Source organism: Mustela putorius, unplaced genomic scaffold, assembly GCF_011764305.1.
Source record: "Mustela putorius furo isolate JIRA1106 unplaced genomic scaffold, ASM1176430v1.1 tig00000056_pilon_pilon_pilon, whole genome shotgun sequence".
NCBI lineage: Eukaryota > Metazoa > Chordata > Mammalia > Carnivora > Mustelidae > Mustela > Mustela putorius.
In genome coordinates, this window is record NW_025421263.1 from 6491326 (window position 1) to 6506840 (window position 15515).

Here is a 15515-nt window from a genome sequence, read left to right on the forward strand (position 1 = left end):
ACATCAGTGAAAGACGAGTTTATAAATAGTGCTGCTCAAAACGTTTTCTAAGTAGTTAAACAACTTCTAGAAAATGACTAAAAATGAAGTTGTTCTCTTACAAATAAGAAAATGGATGAGGGCCAAAAGCCATGAAAAATCAATGCCTCTCAACAGACTCTACTCTGTCGTGCTAGAGAAAATCTTGGACTGAAAGCTGGATAACCAATCTTTCACAGGAATACTGTGCTAAGGGAAAGAGGACAGCTTATCATGAGCTCTACCATTTTCTAGAGTTAATCATTTTGAAAATGTAATTATGCTCCATGTTAATTTTATTTGCTATTAAAAAATAATGTCAAATCAAAACAAAACGGGGAACCCGGTTGCTTCAGTCAGAGGGGTGTTCAACTCTTAACGTTGAGGTCCTGAGCTTGAGCTACATGTTGGATGTGGAGATTACTTAAAAATAAAATCTTTAAAAACAAAACATAATGTCCAATATGTGTTTGCTCAACGATTTTTTTAATTTACTTTTTTAAAAGTTTTTTGTTTTTTTGTGTTTTGTTTTTGTTTTCATTTTTTCAAATTCTTTTTGAGAAAATGTGTGTACCTGCAGGAACAGAGGAGAGGCAGAGGGAGAGAATCATAAGCTCCATGCTCAGTGCAAAGATCCACATGGGGCTCGATTTCATGACTCTGAGATCATGACCTGATCCAAAATCAAGCAGCAGATGCTTAGTTGACTGAGCCACCCAGGTGCCCCTCAATGATGTTTTCTAAAACTACTCACCCATTACCCTTCTTTCAACTTTCAGATTGGTTAATAATTTTTTGGATATGTGAAGGCATGAGACTCTTCATCAAAGACAAATTTCGAAGCTGCTTAAGTGATAAAAGAAGATACCATATATACCCTAAGGAAAACTAAAAATTGAACAGAAACAGAAGTTAACTTAAAAACAAAAAAACAAAAAAGACTTGTACTTTTTATATAAAACCCTTCATACGTTCCTGGATGACTTATTAATGGATAAAGGCAAGTATAACAAAATCATTTCTAACACTATATGAAAGGGAGCCAGCTGTGAAATCATTCTTCTGTATGATATCAAAAATATACACTTGAGCACCTAGCCTTGTGGTCCGCCTAAAGGCCAGAGGGGAAACCCCTTGTTGACCATAAAAGGGCTGCCTGCATGTTCTCAGTGGAAAGTATACAGGATCTTATTTACACAAGTATAAATACATGCCATTCCTTTGTGCTCACAGGCACTCCTGAAGGCCATCCAGAATAGGAGGGTCCACCGGCTCAATGCAAACAGGATTCAAAAAGTCTGTGACACTTCCCAACATCGAATGCACTTTATTTTTCTAGCTTATCTTCTTTCACGATAAAAATATCTACAAAGCATAAGATCACTATCCTTTAACAGGTGGCATCTCTAGAAATACTTTAAAATAAGCCCTTAAGTTTCAGCAGGAGCAGAGAAAACACATTTCCATAAATAGGCACTTTTTTTTCTAGTAACATTACAGCTGTTTGAAAGCTGAGGAATAGAGAAGAATGCATTTATAGTCGATAACAATGCCCTCTGTGTTGACACTTCTTAGTACCTTGGAAGACAAAAGTTTGAAAACTTTTGGGAAACAGTAAGTGCACAAATTACCATGACCATTTCAGGTCCAAAAAAATGCTGGTAAAAATAAATTAAAGGAACAGCAGAATGCAGGTACACAAGACCTGGTATGCCTGTGTGTGTGAATAATTACAATGTAATGATTACAGAACAAACAAATGAACATGACTGAATACAGTGAACTGTTTCCTTTCAGGTCTCAGGAAATTCCGATATTTCCACTTAGTAGCATGGGTTAGACACACACCATATAGATCTCAGATTATCACTCTAAGCGTTTGACATAAAAACTCATCGCAAGGCTAAAGTGCACATTAGCAGTTGTTGAATCTGATGATCTTTTCAGTGAGTGAATTTCCTCTAAAACATCTGTGCTAAGTGGTCTCACAGTCCAGAGAAACTCAATCACTTCCCCAAGGAACCTTTCTAACCAATGTTTAAATGCTCTACCCACTGCTATTTAAGGTTAATTGGCACCAATGGGTAAGAAAAAAAGCAAGTCTGTCTCAACCTCGGGATGTCTGGATGTATCCGTAGTACAGATCAGCAGAGACCGAAACACCCCTTAGGACACAGCTCACTTCATCCCTGAGAAGTGCAGAAAAACTGTCTCATATCGAATGTTAGTCACTTCAGCTTCCCAGCGTGCGTCGTAAATCTGTTTTGATAAATCTTGCTGGACCACGTGTGATCAACAGACTAGCAGCATCAGCATCACATGAGTGTGTCAGAAACACACACTCTCTGGCCCCCACCCCAAACCGATGGAAGCAGAATCTGTATTTCCATGAGATCCCGGAAGATTCAAACGAACATTCAAGTCTGACAAACACTGATCTAAGTCAATGCAGGTGGATTATTTCTTTATCGCTCTCCTGTGGAGCCACATCATATTATTTTGCTAGCCTCCCTACACTTAAGCCTATTTCTTTTTTTCGTCCTATCCGATGTTATTTTTAGAAACACCATGTGCATTTTCAGCCCAGCTGATGGGACACATAGGTGAAGAAAGTAAAATTTATTAAGTAGATCAAACATTTTGCTAGGAGTTTCATTATTGTTACTCTGTGAGGCCGCTCTTTGTTCCAAAATTCTACAAATTGGAGACTTCAGTGCTCAGAAACGTTGAGTGACTAAGTGAAGATACGGTTAACTAACAAGTAGGTAAACCAGGATTTAAACTCAGTTCCAGAATTCGATAAGTAATATTTTCACATTCTGCCTTTTCTTCCTCTATGGATTCTTTTTAGCCCAAACACACAGACTTTCCCTTAAAATAAATATGGCGCTGGCAAGACAAAAATTCCAGGGTCTTTATAGCCCTCAGTGACTTCTCTACATTTAAGAAGGGACTATAAGCTCAGCAAGCCTGCCTAGCATCTAACCAAATTAGAGTTGTAGTTCTAACAAATTAAAGCAGCTATTGGAAGCAGTATAATGTAATGATTAAGGGCATGCACCCTGGAACCAGACAGCCTTTGTTGGAGCCCCTGATCAGCCACTTGACCTTGGCCAAATGGCTTACATTCTCCTTAGGCTGGGAATAATACCAGTAATTGCCCTTATAGGCTTTTTGTGAGGATTAAAGGAATTAATGTATGTAAAGCATACATTAATGCATGTCTGGCGTAGAGTAAGCATTTAATAAGTATTAACAATATTTACCATTAAGTAAAATTTCTTCTTGTAGTATAACCTGTCTTTGTTTAAAAAAAAAAAAAAAAAGCCATTCTTCCACTTAACTAAGCAGTTGGTAATATTGTTCCAAATCAATACAACATTTGCTTCCTTCTCTTTTATTGATCTTAAACTCACATACATCTCTGTCACAATCAATGCATATCACTGGTGCCTCCTTAGTACAGTTAACAGTAGCCTGAAGACTTTTAAGACACAAATAACAGATCAAAGACCAAGATGCCTGTCTGGACCTACAGGTGAGAGTTTCGTGCTTGCCCCTTACAATCCATTCACGATTTATGATGTCCAGTCCGCCAGCAATTCTAACAGCTCTAACAGCAGAATATATCCAGAATCTGACCACTTACCTACTTCATGCTGGTCTAAGCCACCATGATGGCTTTTCTCTCCAGAGACCAACCCCAAGCAACCAGAAATAATCATCCCTGTAAAACACATCGCTTCTCTGCTCTTCTCACTCCAGCTACCCAGCTGTTGCCAATCTTTCCAGGCACACACTTTCTCTGAGGGCCTTGCCGCTCGTATTGGCTAGGCCTAGAAGGCTGTCTCCCCCATCTGCTCAGCTCTATGGCTTTTTCTAACTCGGGGTGCCACAGCGAGAGGAGCTGCTGCCCCATCCACCCACCTGCAATGGATGGCCGTGCGGAACTGCTCCAGCTTCCAAATCAAGAGGAACAAGCAGGCATACATATAGCACCAAGGCCTGTGACCAGAGGGTTCCAAGCTCCTTCGGCTACCATGGCCTGATTCACCGCAAGACTGCGGTGATGGCGCCAGAGGCCCACGGCCGACATGCAGTGCTATCAGGAAGCCCGCCGCGGACCTTCTCCATAACCCCCTTCCCCCTGCGGACCGCCATCAACAAGAAGGCCCTGGCCACCATGATCCGCAAGCCCAAGCACGGCCCGGATTTGCGCCATCCCGCGCAGCCAGAGGTCTGGATGGTGAAGAGGTATGGGATGGGCCCACTGCACCAAGAGCTTGCAAGCACCCACCCTCCACCTCCAAAGCAATAAAGATACGAACCATCTCTAATTAATTAATTCACCTCAGTAGACCCCACCTGGGACTTACATTAAACTACAACAATATTCTCTAACCTCACACACTCCCGGTCTCCTTATACACAGCACTGATCCCGGTCTATCGTACCAGCACTTTACGCATGCTGTTTGTCATCTTCTCCTCAATAGAACAGAAACTCAACAAGGGCAGAGGTTTTGTACATTCTGTTCAATGATGTATCCTCTGTGTCTAGTATTCTGTTGCATACCTAATGAATGCTCAGTAAATATTTGTTGAAAGAATAAAGGAAGGGCACCTGGGTGGCTCAGTCGGTTAAGTGTCTGCCTTTGGCTCAGGTCATGATCCAGGGATCCTGGGATCAGCCCTGTGTTGGGCTCTCTGCTGTTTGGGGGGATGGGGCGGTTGTCTGCCTTTCCCTCCACCTCTCCCCTGCTCCTTCTCTCTCTCTCTCTCTCTCTGTGTCATAAATAAATACATAAACAAATAAATAAATAAATAAAATCTTCAAAGAAAATAAAGAATAACGGAATAGGGGACATCCCATTTACCCCCAGACAATTAAACAAACAGTCTAGACATTTCCTAGTATTTCAAGACATATATGTGTGTTTATACATACATATATAATCTCCATAGGGAAAAAACATAAGACAGCAATATGATTTCTCCTGCATAAAAGCCTAAATCAAAAACCAGTGATTTGGGATGCCTGGGGGGCTCAGTTGGTTGGACAACTGCCTTCAGCTCAGGTCAGGATCCCGGAATCCCGGGATCAAGTCCCGCATCGGGCTCCCAGCTCCATGGGGAGTCTGCTTCTCTCTCTGACCTTCCCCTTGCTCATGCTCTCTCTCACTGTCTCTCTCTCAAATAAATAAATAAAATCTTAAAAAACAAACAAACAAACAAAAAAACAAAACAAAACAAAAACCCAGTGATTTAAAAGAGGAAAGGAAAAAAAATTATAGAAACCAAATAACTGCTATGTCTTTTCTCAAAGCGGGGGGGGGGGCTGATAAATTTATGAGTTTGCTAATTAAAGAGATTGCCCCATCTCCCTCAAGAGGCCATTCTCTCTTAATGTGACAGTACAGTTCAAGGAGTGGATGCAGTGACCTTGTACAAGTGAAATTGCAGGGGCCAAATGACAGAGCAATTACTCATTTGGCCAGGAAGATACCGAACAACTCATAATCTTGCAAAAAGCACCTTGGGAATTTTAATGATCATATAGACTCAGCAGTTTAGTTTCAATTCTAACCTGAAAAATCCAATACCGTCCCAGTCTCTGTGTTATGATAACCACTCATGAGTTCAATATGACTCTTGAAACCCCTCAGGTCTTAACAGAAGGACTCCAGTGCTCTTCTAGCCCACAAGCAGCCACATCTCACCCAAATCAACTGCTGAACATTAAGAAATCGGAATTCATATTCTGCCTTCTCATCTTGTTGGATGCTTCAATATTTCTTCTTGTAAACTATGGAACATTTATTATATTTATGAGAAAATGGATCAAGTAGGTTATGTCCTACCTATTAAAACAGACTACAGAATGTGCAAAAAGGAGTACTGTGTGTCCTGCAGAAAGTACTATTTAGAATTATTCACCTCTGACCAAGAAGATACAAGAGAAAATATCATTTTCTTCAAAAATCAAGAAATTCCACATGAAATGCTGAAATGTCTCCTTATCTACCACCTAGAATACTGGGCACGTTCTCAGATTGAAGCAAAAATAATAGCTCTGGTTTCACAGCATATGGTAGATAAACCACCCAGAAATACAAATACAAACGGTATGAATCAGAAAGAGGGACCAACCCATTTTAAAGTACACTCTACAACATTTCACCCAAGACGATTTCATATGCTTATCAATGAAAATTATAAACAGAGTATGCCAGAGCAAAGTTTTTACCTGTTTTGACAAATGACCGTAGTATTATTTCTTCATTTAGTGAGCATGGTATTTCTTTAAAGCCACAAATCCCTTTTCTGAGCAACAATTGAGCTCAAAACTTGCCAAGGCACTGAAGGAAGAGCTCCTGCCTTTTCTCACAGAGCTCACCCATTTATCATCAAGACAACCTGCACTGCAAGGCAAGTCAGAATGAGACCAGCGGAGCCCAGACTGAGGGCTACGCTTGTGTTCTAGCCCTGCTGCCAAGACCTCCGTGACTAAGAAAATGACTTCACCTCTGAGAAAACAAAGCGAGGAGGACTCCACGAGACCGTACTGAAATTGCTCCCAGGGCATGTTCCCCATATTTTTAAAGACTCCTTGAGCTCTGAAAATATCCAGAACAAAAGTATTAAAAAGACTTCTTCGGGTTTATTTCAGAATGCTTGAAACAATGTTTAAAATGACTTCCGTGAAGAGGGTAGAGGGTCAGAATAATGTCAGTTCCAAAGCTGAGAAGGCTGGAGGCAAAAACGTGCATGTGCACAGCTGGCTCAGACTCCCGGTAGCACAGTGGTAGTGAGTCATCGTCAGGAATCTTAAACTGCGTAGGGAAAGGAGGTCAGCAGAATGGACAAAAGGAATCGCCCTCGGGTCTCTCAGGATCCCTGCCCCTAGGAAGTAAACAGGACAGAAGACCAATGGGAAAAAACAGCAGAAAGGCACACAAGCCCCCTGACTAGCGATCTCCTATTATGGATCTCTATAGACACAGCTGTGCTGTCCCCCAACCTTCCACCACGGATGTACCCCCTACTCTCTGCAGTTAATACAGAGCATTGCTACGACACTTCCTTCACAGCTCTGAATATACTTCCCTACTCAAAACTCCCTTTTAATTCAGAGTTCTCCCTTGAGATGGCCCTAGTCTCAGAGGTCAATGCACTTTGAGGGGTTCCAGACTCGGCAGACACCAAGTTTTCACTTGTGACATGGAGCCATGATAATTAAACATCAAAGTGAAGGCTTTGCGATGAAGGGTAACAGCAGTATTAAAAAGAGAGAGAGAGATTGATTCAGGAAACAGAACATTTATGCTATTTTGTTACATTGTGTTTTTATTTGGTTCTTTTATTTGTTACTTATTTCATTACTTACATCTGAGATCAAATGATGAGGATGATATCCTAAAATGAGAGTCTCGGTCCAGGTATAATTCCAATCACAGGCATTAAAAAAAAAAAAAAAAAAAATCACAGGCAAAATAAAACCTATGCATTTTTTTCCCCATTCCCTTAACTGAAAGTTTAGTGTCAGAAATAGAACTACAGTATTTTTTCCAAAATCAAAATAGTATCCCTTAGAAGAGAATTTCCTACCTGCTCTATACCTGAAGTTTCAGGTGACTTTTTTTTCCTAAGATTTATTTATTTATGTGAGAGAGAGAGAGAGAGCATGAGAGCACATGTTGGGGGTAGGGGCGGGACAGGCGAAGGAGGAGCAGAGGTTGAGGGTGAATCTCAAGCAGACTGTCGCTGAGTGTGGGACCCAACTCAGGGCTCCATCTCACCACCCCGAGATCATGACCCAAGCTAAAATCAAGAGTTGGATGTTCAGCTGACTGAGGCACCTGGGCGCCCCTAAAATAATTTTTGTTCTTGATTTGTTAAAAGGCAGTCACAGAACAGATGTGCTTGCATATTGCACAGCATACAAGCACACGGTCCCAGGGTGACCGTGGCATTGGCAGAAGCTGCCTGATTTCAATAAGGGACCGGGTGCTGGTATGTCTGAAGGATACACTGGACTTAGAAAGGCAAGTCGTGTGTGCTTTCTCAATCCACCAGGCTCAATAAACGTGATTAGCAGGAGTCTGTATAGTCAATACAGACCTTGGATCACAGTGTGCTCTAGAATGCAGCTGCAAAGGAAGGCAGGGTTTGATTTTGTTTTTTTTTTTTTTTTCATGGTTTATATCACACACTTGTCTGTAAACAAAGCCTGTGATGCGCAGCCTAATGGCATGTTCCAGATGTTTCCAACAAGTGTACAAAAAAAATATTTTCTTGATCTTTAAAGCTGAAGAGCAGGATGTACAGACTACACACTAAGCTTTAAGGAAAAAAAAAGGGGAAAGAAAAAAATAAGAAAACCCCATCTGGTGCCAAATGTTGGCAGCAATCTTCTTTCTTCCCAGACAAAACTCTTAGGTCTTGTGAAAACAACATTTCTTGCAAAGTGCCAAAAACAACATAGATAATTGTCGAGATGGCTCTCCTCACCGACGGCCACAACAGTCTTATTGCTTTGACTCTACCCACAGCTAGCCTCTGGGATAAAATGAAGAGCCAACTTTAAATCTCAGCCCCACAGGGCCACCTTTCAGAATGCCATCTCCTAGGCTTCTAAAAACAAGTCTTGTGTTTTAGGTGCTTTCCTTTATAAGAAAAACCTACTGTTTGTATTTGCCCCACTGTTCGAATTAGGCTTCAAACCAGCACAGATTTGTGTCTAGGATAATTACAGAAAATTTAGCAAAGCCTAAATGTATTTTAGGAAGGAAAGTATCAATACCCCTACAGACGCTGGAGATAAAATATCAGTAACATCTTAGCATACTTCATTCTAGTCTTTCTACATACATGGGAACATTTCTGTGGGGATACATAAAAACATTTAAAATGCTGTCCTGATTTTTCACTTCACAGTACAGGGGAGCATTTTCTCAGGAGGAGACAGCATTTTGATCACCACTCTATCTCCCAGGAGTAATGAAAACTTTGTTTAATTCACAGCATTTCTCATGGAAGGCTGATTGGTCGACTGGCCACCACAGACCCAGCATTAAATTCACTGATGGTATGTGTAGCTGAAATAGGAGAAAGGTGAGAACAGATTACAGTGGAGAAAGAAGATTGGAAGCCCAAATGCCCAATCCGAACACACTCAGCTCCTTGGTGAATTCTTGTTCTTGTTAAGAACCAGAAGGAGACATATTTATTCTCTAGTATCCTAATATTAAACCTTTGAAAGATTCATGATTATTCTGTTAAATACTCAAGCCATTTAAATGTGTGTACAATATAGAAAACGAGCCATTTAATTTGAATAATGAAGAGAAGTTAAAAAGCATTCATTACCTTCTGCCTAAGGGTGTGATCTCCTTGATTAATATGCACACTAATGGGAAAGAATCTAACGCTCACTTGTTTCTTCCTTCAGAGCATTAATACCATGTGAGTTGGTCATTAAGGAGTAATCGCACACACACATATACACACGCACACGCGCGCACACACACACACTCACACACTGCGCTGCAATGTTTCTTTATAACAAACCAGCCTCAGGAAATTATTAATGAGGGGTTAGGAGGTTACACAGCAGTTAAACCCAGAAGAATGTGCAAAGAGAGAACTACCTATTCAGAATTGTTGGGGAGGACTGGCAGTCTGAAAAGGAATTCCTAGCCAAGAAATTTTCTATACTTTGCAAAGCCAAAATAAAATGAGTCATAACACTTCACATTTCCTAACGGGGTATTACTAGAATGACCTCTGATTTTCTAAGGAAATCAAGAATGCCACAAATGAGGAGGTAGAACTGCTTCTCCCTGCCCCTCCCCCCTATCACGTTTAAGGAAATATCTGAGATGGTATAGATCCAGTCCTGGCAGAAGATACATTGTTTGTAACTTTCAGCTTTACCTCCAGGAAAAGAAGGAGTGGATCAGAAAATAAAAGCAACTTTTGGAGCCAATCAGAAAATAAAAGTAACTCTGTTCAGAGGCACAGGCGCACCAGCATTCCCAAACACCTCCAGCACCCAATATGGCCCTTTTCCCAGGCCATACGTGGCGCTAGAAAAACTCAAGTATTATATTCCACAGTTACAAAGGGATACAGAATATGCCATCCCAAAATATGCTGCTTTGGCAGGAGGATTATTTTGAGCCCAAGGCAACTGAGAATCAACAATTGTAGATGTTCTCTGACCTCCCCTTAACTGCCTAAAAGCAGAGCATAAATTTGTTTTTGTAAAGGTGGCATAAACTACCCCCCAACACCCTTTCCAATACCAGGGTGAGGAGAGGTACCCTTATCATGGGACACAGAGAGATGAGTCTGCATTAACAGATCTGACTAAAAGAACCTTATCTCCTATTAGTTTCCCCCACAAATTCTTTCTTTCTTTTTTTTTTTTTAACATTTTATTTTTAAGTGATCTCCACACTCAATTGGCAAGCCTGAATTTACAACCCCAAGGTCAGGAGTCACATGCTCCACCGACTGAGCCCGCCAGGTGTACCTTCCCCCATATAGTTCCCAGCCAATAAATTTTCCCACAATTTAAAGCCCTTCGCTAAAATAGTATACAAGCCCCGAGTCTAACTCTTACTTTGGGTTTTTCACTCATTTCTGTAGAGCCCTTGTGCACATAATACTTAAAATATTAACAAAATCTGTATGATTTTTTTCCTGTTAACCTGTCTTCTGTCAGTTTAATTCACACATAGCAAAACCTGAAAGGGTAGAAGAAAAAGTTTGTTTGGGGTTTTTTTGTTTGTTTGTTTTTGCCTTTTCCCCCCTCACCTACAATTCAATAAGATATTTGAAAAGCAATGCTGAGTTGGAAAAATCCTACTTACATTCACAAATAAATAGATCTTGGAAATGTTTCTAATTGTTGAATTGCAAAATGACTTTACAATTTCATGAAATGCAAAATTTAGAAATCGATAAAAACTGGCAAAAAAATAAATAGAAATGTCAACTGATATGTCATTAAAACAAATGGGCCTAAGTTAACTGGGACTGCTGAGTGGTTTTCATGTTGCATATCATGATACTAACCTGTCAACTATAATTCAAATGGTAGATGATAATGAAAAGAAGGCAACCCTTACCTCTATACCACAGCCAACCTTAGTTTTGTGTAATCCAGCCAGAGAAAGGTCTTTCTCAATTTACCCAAAATCTGAGCCTGGAGATCCACACGGCATCTGATTGCAAAGATTAAAATCCTTGCTTTCTACTGCAGACTCACTGCACCAAGGAGCAAAGCAAATCATTCCTAAATCCACAAATGTACTCAGGCCCCTAAAATGCTCCACATTTAAAATCTCTGGGCCATTTCAAGTATAAATTTTAGGGGCAAAGGGGCTGCCAGTGAAATGTCTAAATTGGTAGAAAAAAAAACAAAAATAAAAACAAATCTTTCCCCCAGGCATATTCTCCTGCTTCAGACTCCCTTCCCAAAAAATAGCAAAATGACCATGATTGGCTACATTACTTTTGTGCTGTGTAGCCTGCTTAACGCGTACACCAAAACAAAACAAAAAAAAAAATGTCCTTTTTAAAACATAAGACATACATATTTAGGCAAATGGATGGATCTGCTGGATTTGAAAATACTGGGTGCTTCAGATAATTAAAACCTTTCCTAGAGCTTTTACTCAATAGCTTATTTTGTGAACATCTTCTTTTCACTTAAATAAACAGGGTATTTTCCATAAAATGGAAAAGGAATCATGAAACAGTCAGAAACCAAGAATCTCGAGTCACAATATAATGATGGAGTTAGCCTAAATTACAGGTTAGTTATTATACCCAGATATACGATGACACTGCCAAGTTTCTTAGAGAAATGTAATATTTATTGTCAGTTATCACTGAGGTTAACATCAATATTCATTACCATGTAGAGAATCAAAAAGAAATCTTCCAGAACATTTGAATGAATGTGTATTTTTTTGTTATTCACCCAAATTACTGAGAGTACTGAAACAATCTAATCATGTTTTAAGACAGAAACTATTCTTTAACCTGGCATCTATTTCAGTACAAAGACCTAAGTCACAGACAAAATGGAAAAATCAATTTTGGCAGCAAGACGAGAATGTCAACAACATAGGCCAATTCTCCCCAGTGCTTAAGGCACTGTCTGATAAATGAGATACCTACCACTAAACATTCAATAAATTGACCCACTAATGAACTGCAAAAGCCAGTGATCTTCCTCAACTTTCTAATACTCAACCAAAGAAATTTCCTTGCTATTTTTTATTAATCTCATTAAATCCCAGATTTAAACACACAAAGGTTTTTAACATTTTTTTTTCTAGCACCAAAACAACATATGAAAAGATCAGTGAAAAATCTGTGACCATTTAAAAATTTGTGGGCATTAAAACAACTGAATAATTAGTCTGAAAAAATAGTAATGTTTGTTTTCTGTTTTGTGTATGTTTAAGACAATCACAAAGAAAACATGCTGAATTTTGTCTTTTTAAGGAAACACCAAAGAAAATCTTAATAATAAATGTTTGGAGTACCAAAAAAGAGCCTAAGCACAATGTTTAAATTACTGAACTCAAAAAATAAAATAACTTCTTAAATATCTTGGATTGTATCCCATTGTAAAAGAAAGATTTACATAGTCAAGCTTCATTTGCTCACATGACAGTTACTCATAAAAAAAATTATTTTATCCTATAAATAAAAAAGCCTTCCAACTTGCACAAAAGATTGCCACTTGCAATCACCAGTTGTGAAAAACTTCCACTTGATGACTTGACTGTTACATGACCATATCCCAAAAAGCCAAACAGCCAACCTATTAAAGACATCCCAGCAACTGGGTTCCTGTCCAGACTGTTTCCTAGACTAGAGTCTCGACTAAAGTAGAATTGGAAGGAATGTGGGAAGAATCTAGGACTTTTAAAAGGGTCATTAAGAATACATTCACAGGGGCGCCTGGGTGGCTCAGTGGGTTAAAGCCTCTGCCTTCAGCTCAGGTCATGATCTCAAGGTCCTGGGATCGAGCCCCACATTGGGAATCTCTGCTCAGCGGGGAGCCTGCTTCTCCCTCTCTCTCTGCCTGCCTCTCTGCCTACTTGTGATCTCTCTCTCTCTCTATCAGATAAATAATCTTTAAAAAAAATAATAATAATGCATTCACACTCTGGGACACCTGGATGGCTCAGTCAGTTAAGCCTCTGCTTAGTTCATGATGCCAGAGTCCGAGGATTGCGTCCCCTGTTGAGTCTCTTGTTGGGCTCCTTGTTGGTGGGGAGCCGGCTTCTCCCTCTGCCTCCCGCTCCCCCCTGCTTGGGCTCTCTCTCTCTCTCTCTCTCTTCCTCTCTCCTCACGAATAAATAAATGAAATCTTAAAAAAAAAAAAAAAATGCACTCACACTCAAATGTCACTCTACCAGCAAATATGATTCACTACTTCCTACCAAACCTGCTCCTCTCTGTAGCTTTTGTATTATCACATCGCTGTGTGAGTATACCATGTGTCGTAATTTAAATTTCTAGGTATCTTTGTCTTGTAGAAGTAGAGAAATGAGATGTATATTCAACAATGCTTCTGAAACTTTACTGTTCTTAAAAATCTTGCCAGATGTTATTACTTTAAAAATTGCCATAAAAAGGTGTCTTCTCACCAAAAGTATGTGTATCTGTTTTTTTTTTTTCCCCAAATGGGTGAAACCCCAGTTGTCTAACAGCATGAATAAGACACTAGAAATGAGAGATTGAGAATTACCCACCTACCTAGGAAGCAATCAGTGTTCAGTGTCAGTAACCGACACATCTCACTCCCCTAGCACAGGAACTAAGAAGACCAGGAGCCAACGGCCTGAATTCACTGCATGTGGAAGCACAAAGCCAGTCCTCACCCCAGCTAATTCTGGATGACTGCAAAATGAATATAAGTGAAGACAATTTACTCTCCCTCACAGAGACAAATAAAATGAATATGAAAATAAATAGTCTGGTCTCCAAGAGTCCCAAACAATTCTCTTGCCTTAAGTCCACTGAGAAACGTGGGCACAGCCCTATGCAGTCTGGGTACCGTCCTTATGTAAATAGCAGAGGGTATGGTTTTAATTTGGTTGTGACACCATAAATATTGGCATACTGAACATGTGCTTACTGCCATGAATTTTGAACTCTCTCTCTCCAGGGGCTGCTTCTGTTTTGTCCACATGCCAGAACTAAGGACTACTTGCCCATAATCTCATATGATCAGAGCTGAGAAACTCGATTTTATTTCCAAGGGAAAAAAAAGTGCATTCTTTGAGCGATTTTTGGAAGTAATGACTTTTTCAAGATTTTTGCCTTCCAGGGGATAAATCACATTTGTCAATCTCGAAACCCCAAAGCAAAAAAAAAAAGGAAAACCAAACTGAAAATAAGAAAGCACATGAGGATAAATCTCACATTCGCTACAAAGAACAGAAGGAGGAAATAATTCAAAACAAAAAATAGTTAAAGTTATTGAAAATAGACTTTTGGTAGTCACACTTTTCTTAAACTGATTGCAATAAATGTTAATCACAGTTCCCTGTTTAAAAATAATTTTCCTGGAAATGATACATTTCTTTTTCTTGTTGAGGAAATAACATTCTAAGCAGTCATCACTATAATTTTGCTAATAAGGTTCTTTGCACATTCATTTTACTCTGTCTAAGCAGAAAGATGAAGAAGCCTTTCAGTGTATCCCCTTTTAGTTCCTCAAAATGAAGCCAGACATCAGTTACATCCCTCGGTTGTGAAATAAAGCATATGACTTCTTTAGGGCCTATCAGTGATGACCTATAAGACCAGATGTCAACACTACAACAGAACTGGCTGTGTTGGGTCTAAGTGGGCTGTTTTCACTTCACCTAAAACTCTTACCACCTAATGGGACACTGAGCTAAAGATTAGTCAACATTTTACTTTATGACAATTGAAGATCATGAGAGAAAAGACACATACAGAACTAGGACTTAAGGTAGAGAACAATAAACTCTGTAATATTCTGGGAGTTTAGACCAGGTAAACATGCCAGACTGAGAGATACTGAAAGCTTTGTGGAGGAGGCACCAGGTGGGCTGACCTTAAATACACGTAGTCTTTGAACACACAGACTGAGGTAAGGTAATGGTTACCCTTCCAATCTCCCCACACATAGTAACTGGCCCATGTACTCATCATTGGATAGATAACTATTGCCAATGCTCTTACCTCTAGCTTCTCTGTATTTTATAATCATTCTGATGTACCTTTTCTTTTTTTGAAAGCAAAAAAGCAAAAAAAAACACAAAACCCAAGTTAGATCATTCAATGGATAGTTACATAAGAGCACGAAAATGGAGGAAAAGACAGACTACTACCATTAAGGAGCTAGTGCAGAAAGCATGGAGCTTTCTCCCTAGGACCTGTCATGTAACATCTAAACACTCACTGTCGTGTGTCAGAGTCCTTCACAATCACTGAATA

At 39.7% G+C, this 15515-nt stretch overlaps 1 protein-coding gene across 3 annotated transcripts in view; it reads right to left on the bottom strand.

The window, feature by feature from the left end:
* The window catches only part of PDGFC (platelet derived growth factor C), a 206971-nt gene that overhangs the window by 174461 nt on the left and 16995 nt on the right, over positions 1 to 15515 (bottom strand). The window contains exon 1 of one of the 3 annotated variants that reach the window (XM_013045619.2): positions 6265 to 7223. The exons of the other annotated variants lie outside the window; for them this stretch is intronic. The gene's annotated coding sequence lies outside the window, so the exon portion shown is untranslated. Of the gene's footprint in view, positions 1 to 6264; positions 7224 to 15515 lie in introns of those variants that run through there. 3 annotated transcript variants of the gene reach the window in all.